Genomic DNA, 10,048 nt, shown 5'->3' on the forward strand with positions numbered 1-10,048 from the left:
TAATGCAAAAGACGGTATAATTGTGTTAGCTTTCAAGTATTTGTTCTCAGAATATATATTTATTCCAGGATATTGCACTTCCAATGCATTATATCTGACTTTTTACTTCACTGCTTGTAAGAAATACAGCATGCCTACACCTCGAAGTAAATGCATAGCTTGCGTTCAAAGTAACAATAATCTGTGAGTTTGTCTTGATACTGTAGGAACGAAGCACTGAATAGAATTGAAATGCATTCAAAATCGCTTTTGTACTTTTACTCAAGTAGAAGTAAAAAAGAAGCACCTTTGCTAAAGACACATTTAAGCATTTGTACTTCAGATTTGCACATTTACACAAGTGCAGGAATCCTGTTCTACTACGTGCACCATGTTCATGTTAACCATGGCATGCAATTATTATTTTCAGTGCTGTGGCCTATTTAATTGTGTAATAGCCAAGAGACTTTACAAGGAAAAGCAACTTTGAAAAACAGAATAAAAAAAAAGAGCCACCAATCAGGCTTTGAAGGTTTATAACTAGAAATGCATCTTGAAAGACTTGTTTACTTGTGTTCCAGGAAAGCATCAAGGCAGCACTTGTCACCTCTCAGGCATGTGCTGATTTATGTAATGAAAACCAAGTCATGCCACATGCATTTGAGCGAACATGCGACGATGATGACGCATCTATGTCATAACTGGCCACGATGCCAAGAGCAAAATACAGTTGGGGGTTCATGAAGGCAGAAAACAAGATGAGGCAGGAAGAAGTGCGTGTGTGTTTGTTTGCCAACTGGGGTGAGGTCTGGGGGTGTTTGTGGGACACAGTGTTGACGCAAGAATCTCTAACAATCTAGCACATGAAGGCTTTTGTTATAAGTCATGGCATAATTTTAGCTCAGTTTGATTATGTCACCAGCCTGCATTCAATTCTACATTCATTTGAATTCAGTAAATACTTGATTTTGGACAGGGTCACTATGGATCCTAAACCTACACCTGGAGAACACAGCACAAGGAGAAAATAAATATGTAGACCAACCAACCAACCAACCGACAGACCGATAGATAGATAGATAGATAGATAGATAGATAGATAGATAGATAGATAGATAGATAGATAGATAGATAGATAGATAGATAGATAGATAGGTAGGTAGGTAGGTATGGATAGTATATGAATGTCCACAGGCAACAGAAAAGGAGATGCAACACTCACCACTTTGTCAGCAATGATTTCATTAGTCAATGAAAACTCATATTATCACCACTTTACAAGAATGAGCAGCTCTCACTAAAACAGAGCTGTGTTTTAAAATGATCTAAATTATTCAAGTTATTTATCCCCATTAGCTGTGTAAATAAGCTAATCAATTGCAATATAGAAGTATAGTGTTTAAGATGTCACCTAAACTTTTTATCCATTTTCTTTTGTTATTTAATGTCCCCTGCTAAGAAAAATAGCACTATAAAACAATACCAGTGTTGACTAGTTCAAACCAGCTTAATCCAGTAAGCAGATAATGCCGATCTCACAATCCCCGTCCATGCACTTTTCCATGCTACTTACTCTACGCATGCCCTGTAGTTTCAAGTCTTCTTTATTATAAGCACAGTCACTCCAGCACAACACGAATCATCTCCACCCTCACAATTTCAGCGTTTCCATTCTGAGCTTGTATTACTGTTATGAAGAGATTCTCTACATGTTCTACTAGTGTGAGATTTCTCTGAGCTTTCTGGTTTTCTCCACCTTCTTTGCCCCAGTTCTGAATGTGGATGTTAATATGTGCCCTGTGATAAAATGGCATACAATTCCAGGCTCTCCAGGGTACTGAAAGCTGGGCCACATTTTGAATAGAATTAAAAAGTCACAGACGTATTAAATTAGGATTTCAAACTTGGTGAACGACTCCAGTGTGAGTGTCTGATTACAGTTGAATCAGATTTGGCTTGGATTACACTTCCCATTATTGTTACTGTCCTTATGTGCCCATGCTCAAACCTATTTAACCTGGATTGTCCTGTACCTTGGGTAAATATCACTGGCTCCCAAACAATTGTCACACAGTACAATTTTCTAAATGTTAAAATGTAAGAGTACCTCTTAGTTTCTTAAGCAGGTTAACATTTTTCTGGCAATCCATACTTACACTCAGAAACAAAGGAGGTGAGCTTTTTGTAGCTTCACAAGCTTAATAAGCACTGGATGTGAATACAACCAACAACAATATCACATGTCAGTTTTGCACCCTGCGCAATAAATATTTATCAGTTTTCCCTGGAGACTGCCATGATTTAATATTTAACATGCATATGAAACTTAAGAACGTGCTTCTTTGTGGCTCTTACTTCTGTCTTTTATTTAGGAAAGTCCGTGTTGGTTTGGAATTATCCTGACTGCATAAAAAACAACAAGGCATATAGAAAGCGCAGGTGATGCAATTCTCTGCCATTCTAAGTTATGAAACAGAGAAGAGATTACAGTAAGTAGGTTAGTGGATCAGCAGTGGAAGTGTGATTCCCACCCTCACTCACTGATTGGACCACCAAGCTTTTCATCACTGACTGAATTTTTAAGACTCAAATCAGCCTTACTTAATACTTGCTCAAAAATGACCACTGACTCAGGAACAGTTTCTGGTACAGGAATATTAACATAAAAGGTATCAAATAATGTACAAATAACAAAACATACCACCATTATAGAATAGCCTTTATTTGTTACATCTACATTTCAGCACAGTGAAATTCTTTTCTTCGCATATCCCAACTTCAGAAGCTGGTGTCAGAGCGCAGGGTCAGCCTTGATGCAGCGCCCACTGAGCACAGAGGGTTAAGGGCCTTGCTCAAGGGCACAAGAGTGGCTTGGGATACCAGCACCTTAACCACTGAGCTACCACTAAACTACCACTCCCCACACTGTAAAAAATGATGTGTTGGGTTTACTTAAAATATATATGAACCATTTTTGCATCATACTTTTTAATTAAATTTAACTTAAGTAGGTTTTAAGTAAAAATAGCAAGAAAATATTTGTCCCATAAACTCAAATGTTTGAGTTTACTCAATTTTAATACTTCAAAAAAATATGTAAGACCAATAATATTTGACAATTAATTACAAGCTGTTTCAATTTAAACTTTAAGCTTCTATGTAGCTCATTTAAATTAAAGCAACATAATTATTTATGTTAAAGCAACATAAAATATAACGCTTTAGACCTGAAACTATTAAATGAAATAAAACTGTTAACATTCAGTTATGTGCAACATGCAGTTAACATCCTAGCATCTAAATAAACACCTTAAATTATTTATAATTATAATTATATAATTATTATAATTTTCTTTAGAAATACACACTTCTTATTTGCTAATAAAACAGCACAGATAAGAGTAGACACATTAACATTTTACTTTAACAGTAATTATCAATGAAACTGGATTTTATTTCAAGTTTTACTGCTGAGAAAATAACACTTTCTTGCTCTCAAAAAAGATTGCAATGCAAGATCGCAATATGGCATTTCTATTTTTTCTTTGGCAACCACCTTTAAGTGCAAACTAACAACATAGTGTCTTTCATTTCTGTTGAAAAGAATGCAAAATAACAACACCTTTTAACCATGTCAATGATGCAGCTTTTTTTTACGCTGCATCGTATGCTTTTAAGTAAAAGTTGCATATCAAAATACGTCAATACGTTTAGACAGAAAAAAGCACAGCACAAATTTTAGTGTAGTTTCTATTTATCAATGAATCAACCTAGTGTTTGTCTTCTTCTTCTTCTTCTTCTACTAACAATTACTTTGTATTATGTATAAGAATTTCTATGCTCTTTTTGCTATAAGTAAAACATTTTATTTGAGACATTCAGTCATTAAATGGTAGCTCAATGCAAATGACATTGGGTTTCTGATTGGAAGGTTGTAAGTTCAGATCCCAGCACCATCAAGATACCCCCTTCCTTCATTCTTTTTTTCCCTTCCCTTCTTCTTTCCTTCTTTCCTTCCTTCCTTCCTTCCTTCCTTCCTTCCTTCCTTCCTTCCTTCCTTCCTTCCTTCCTTCCTTCCTTCCTTCCTTCCTTCCTTACTTCTTTCCTTCCTTCCTTCCTTCCTTCCTTCCTTCCTTCCGTCTGTCAGTCTGTCCCTTACTTAAAGTTATTGTATGGTGCATAAGCATTGCATTATTTTTAAATCTTTCTTCTTCTTTTACCTCTTTTTTTCAATGTCCGTCTTTAAATCATCACTATCAACGCACCTCTTTCCTGCACTTGTCCTTGTATCCTTCATACAGCAATATGAGCACTGCTTAGCCTTAAGTAATTCTGTAAACTTTACTCTTCTTGGAATAATTATCCAATCAGAAAGCACCTGTTGTTGTATGGATTAGGTCGAGCCATTATTTTTATTTCAGGTATTTGATATTAGGTGTGTAAGCTTTAGTATCACTGATTCTGGGCAGAGACGGCATATGTGAAGCATCTGATGCTTCAGTAAACAGTAAGACACACTGAGCTGTTGTTATGTGCATGCTGTTACTCTGGGGAATTGAGTGAATTCATCAATACCACAGCATAGCTATGAAGCATGAAAACATTCATCAGGGAGCTAATAAATGAACAAGTCAAGTGCATAAAGCATGACTGTATTAATGAGGATCTAATTTCTTCCCTGTTCTATTATTAGTTCCTTTTACATTGTATATAACATTTTTGTCTAGAATGTCAAAAAAAAAAAAATAGTGTCATGAATTCAAACTGTTAAAAAAATAATAGATTCCCTTTTCTCTTAAATTGTGCTTAATCTCAAATCTTAAGTCTTTTTTTTCTCTCTTCTTGTTTGCTTATTTTTTCTTTCTTCTTTCATGTTTCCCACTGAAAGCCCTGCTGTAACTAAGAGCTACAACCATGACCTTCTAACCCCGGGTCATTCATAACCACTTACTTGCTTAAAAGGTTCAGGGAAAGCAGCCACTTTAAAGATTCAATGACCAATCAATGAATTGCAGCTATTTGTGATGGAATAATAGAACCTTTGAAACCATGCTTCAAGGCCACACCAACTGAAATATACATTGCCGACCGCTGAACTATACATCATTATTATGTTTTTGCTGTCCATAAGTACCATTTGTCTGCATGAGTCTACAGTATACGACATGCTCCGATGACAAATAAAGCAAGCTATACTGCAGAAACAGAGATGTGTGTGAAAAGATACGTTTGTCAGATAGAACAAATTAAATAGGTCACAACACAATGATAAAAAATGAACAAAGCTGAAAACAAGTTGTTAAACAAGTGATGCTGATTGTTAGATTTAAATGTAATTTATTAGATCGAAATTAAATTTATTGGTATAATATATTTTATTTATAATGTCAGCAAAGTAATTTTTGGCCATACAAATCTACTCATGTCTGACACCTTGTCATTGTAACTGGTAGCCAGACCAAGTTTCCAGAATTACAGATATTTCTGTTAAAGATTCATGCTACACAAAGCCTATCACTCAAATTGACTCAAAAACTGAAATTCTGTTACTTCATTATTATTATAATTATTATTATTGTTGTTGTTGTTGTTGTTGTGCCTTTTGCATAAACCTCAGTTCAATTTCACCAACAGAGGTCAATGTCTAACTGTTAGCATCCTATTATTATATATCATTGCAAAGTCTTGCGTTTTGTGTTCTCAGCCATTTTTACCCTGATTACCTTGTCTATGTTTGCCTGATCACTATTTTCAACTATCCCTGTTTGTTTGACAGTTGAGTTTTAAATAATCTATAAAAAAAATGATGCACATGGGTCTTTCTTTACCCATATATCATTTACAGCAAATCATAGTATTGAAACTGCTGTTTTTTCCATATATAATATAATATAATATAATATAATATAATATAATATAATTATAATATAATATAATATAATATAATATAATCACAACCTACTGCAACCATTATAAAAGAAGAAAAGGCACAGTCACATGTATTGTGAGTGAAACATAAACCAGAAGGATACTGAGCTGTTTTCATTTGAATAATGCAATGAAAGACGCACCCTATTTCCCTTTCTTTAGTGAAACTGTACAAACAAATCATGTTTTGGTTACTGAATGTTTTAAAATTACAGTTCAAGGGTGCTTCATTTATATGATTTTGTAAGGTATTACATTTGTAGTGATTGAATGAAAGGCTTTTAACGTGATTGCTCTTTCTCTTACTCTCACTTTCTCTCTCTCTCTCTCTCTCTCTCTCTCTCTCTCTCTCTCTCTCACACACACACACACACACACACACACACACACACACACACACACACACACACACACACTCGTTTCTCAGAATTTCAGATATCCACAGGGATTACGTCTGAATCACACTCCTGCCTGGTGGTGTAATCCTCCTCCCCTTCTCCATTAATCCCTCTCATTTTTCCTCCATTGAAAGCCCTCTAAGCTGAGCTCACTTGGGCCTGGTAATCTGATGTGACCACACAACAGGGTCAGTGTGTCAGAAGAACATATAAAAACACAGATTTAACATAATGCCCTCTCCAGACTCCCTATCATCTATCATTTTTTTTCATTCCTTTTGTTCTCCTCACAAATCACAAAGTTAAATGGCTACATTATTACATTATTAGGTGCTCCCTGTGTGGTTTTGGACAGTGCCATATCTTCCAGTGGAGTAGTCTAGGCTTGCAAATGGCATGTTTTCAAAGTACTTTTTGCTCTCATTATTACCATTACTTAATGCTCATATTACCAGTACTTAATGCTCATATACTGCCAGACCTTTTACAATGGCTAGGTTGGAACCAATGGTTTTATTCAGGTGAGGTGAAAATCGAATGATTCCCACTGCACATGCTTAGGCAATTGTTAGCTTTTTATCATGCCCAAACAAAACTTAATTCTTGGAGAGGTTTTCAATACGAACTACGAAGCTCGTGGTGCCTTTTCTGATATGAGGGAAGAATTACACAGCACACAGAATGGAGCAAAGTTCTTCTTCATTTTATTGCAGGCAACAGACAAATATATATACACATTGGAAAGAAAGCCTGACCAAGTTATTTTATGAAGGATGCTAGTGTAATGAATTCAATATATTTAGTTAACAGTAGCTGATAATGTAGGGCTACTCGTAATAACTCTACAATTTCTATGTTATGAATCCAAATAATGAATATCATGAACATCCAAATGATTATTTGAGATTCTTTTTTTAAATATATTTTTCCATTCTAGCTAGCTAGATTTATCAATTGCTGTAGAACTTCTGAAGGATGAACGTTCAAAATTGCTAGAGATGTTGTTGTGGGTGTTTTAGTAATAGTACAAAGTACAAAGTACAAAGTTGTATAATAAACATTTGTAAAAACTTAACTTTCAGTGACTTCCTCAAAGATGGTCTGCTGTACCTCCTGTATGACTAATTAGATGTTCGTTTAGCTGGGTAGACAATACTAGAGCATTCAAATTAGGCTCCTTCAGGAACAGTTTGACAGGTTTTATGTAAGGTAATGTGACCGAACATTCCACTACAGACAGCTATGCCTCGTTCCTATTTAAAATTCTCGAAGACAGTAGAAACAATTGTGCAAGTTTTGACTGAAATAATATCTGGTGTTTTCTAATATAAAATATTTGCTATTTTCAGAAAGCTAGGCCATGATTAAAATAACCTCCTAAACATATAAAAACTAAATTTATTAGAGGAAATTTAGACATACAGGAAATATTTCAGCCTAGACAAATGGTGCAATAAGACAAGGCTTCACTGATCTCCTGTTTTCTTGATTCCTAACAGATACCTGGATGTGGATTTTCCATGCAGTAGACAAAAAAAATTAAGGCCATAATAAATTCTTTATGCTTCTTCTATGTTTGGTTCCACAGTACCAAGCTTAATATTTAAGACATCAGGCAATGATCATTCTTTGTTTTTACAACCTAAAATGCAGTAAAAATAGTCTTTCATTTCACACACACACACAACACACACACACACACACACAACACACACACACACACATCCTGGAGCCAATGTTGCATTGAACTCCATTTATTACTAGCTCCATGTGACAGCAAACCAATTAGCTCAGGGTGACAATGCAGAGTGTTTCACATTGGGTTTTTCTGTGATGTAGGTACCAAAGCTAAGTACCAAACCACACAAAATCCTACAAAGCTGTACATATTTAAAAAAACAACAACAACAAAAAAAGGTACTACTAAACTACTATTTTTTGTATAATGGTTTCTTAGGAACTGTTCAAGTTACTAAAATAAGTAACACCTTCACTTTCAGTATTATATTATACTATATGCATATAGTAACCAGAAAGTTACAAAGTTACAAAATGTCTGAGCGATGGTAGCGACATTAGTTTCTGAAAGAAAGAAGGTAAGCGCCGCAGGGATGCAGGGAGTATGGCCTGTTGACACAGCGTCTCGTTCCCTCAGGGAACTAGGGCTACATACATAACCTAGAGACATTCCCTTTTAGGAAAACGCTTTGGGAACATGCGTCCAATCGCCATACTGACCAGTCCCTGCCTAGTGTGTCTGAGCACCGCCAGTCTGCAGGACAGAGGAGTCAGGAGTGGCTCTGATGTTGAGGTTGTAAAACCTGACAAAGGTCAAAGGAGTGAACCAGCCTGCAGCATTTTATATGTCCTGTAGGGAAACTCCCGTGGACCAGGCTGCAGAGGCCTCTATAAACTGGGTGGAATGAGCCTTGACTCCGAAACGTGTGGGAAGACCAGAGGACTCATAAGATGAGGTAATGGCATCCAATAGTCATCTGCTAAGAGTCTGCTTATTGGCAGGAAAAACTTTCCTATTCAGGCCATAGCAGACAAACAGCTGCTCCGACTTTCTCCACGGACTTGTCCTGTGGAGATATGTATCCAGTGCTTGCACTGGACACAGTCGATTTTGCTTCTCCTGGTCTGGGGCTAGGAAAGGAGGAGGGCAGAATGCCTGCAGTACAGCAGGTTGTAAGGGAGCTGTAGGCACCTTAGGTACATTCCCAGGTTTAGGGTAGAGAAAGGCACTGACCATGCCAGGGGTAAACTCCAGCAGAGACGGGGCCACAGACAGAGCCTGTAGGTTCCCGACCCTCTTAATGGATGATATCGCCAAAAGAAAGACGGTCTTTACCGACAGGTACCTCGGCCAAAGTCTCGAAGGGGGGCTCAGATAGAGCTGCCAACACAAATCCAAATCCCACACAGGCATATCCAGACGCAATAGTGGACACGTAAACCTTTAGGGTGGATGGAGCCAACCCTGTGGCAAACTGTTCCTGCAAGAACTGAACCAACCGGGCAGTTGCCTGGGTCTAACTGGTAGTGCTCACACCACATAGTGAACAGATGCCATCTGGTGGCATATGACCTCCTCGTGGAGGGAGCTCTGAAATGGAGGATGGTCTCAACTACCTCAGTAGAGAGACCAGCTGCTGGAAACTGTGCCTCCTCAGGGGCCACAGCCATAGCTCTTATAACTCTGGGCGGGTGTGAAGGTGTACAGACATAGCCTCGGTCTGCACCATGGCGTCCAGCCCCAGTGGGGCTGGGTGAGAGAGTGAGAACCAGAGGGGACAGTGCGAAGTCTCCCAAGTTGCAAACATATCCACCTGGGCTCTGTAATAGCTCTGGCATATCTGCTTCACCACCTCAGGGTGGAGCCTCTATTCCCCGGGCCTCGGCCCTTGCGTCTGTTTTCAGATTCAACTGGCCCGGGAGGTAAACTGCTCTCAATGAGAGGAATTTCCCCTGGGACCACAGAAGGATCTGCCACGCCAGCCTGTACAGAGGGCGAGATTGGGGACCCCCCTGATGGTTAATGTATGAGACCACCGATGTGTTGTCTGTATGGACCATCACGTGGCGATCTCTCAGGTCTCGGAGGAAGTGTTTTAGTGCTATGAAGCATGGCCATCATGATCTCTTGGGCGGAGATGGAGGGAGACTCCGGCTGAGGGTAGGCTGTGCCCCTAAGCACATCCTGTGGCGGGGCTAACAACCTGGCCTCCTGTGCCAAGACA

Source organism: Silurus meridionalis, chromosome 20 (assembly GCF_014805685.1).
Source record: "Silurus meridionalis isolate SWU-2019-XX chromosome 20, ASM1480568v1, whole genome shotgun sequence".
Taxonomy (NCBI): domain Eukaryota; kingdom Metazoa; phylum Chordata; class Actinopteri; order Siluriformes; family Siluridae; genus Silurus; species Silurus meridionalis.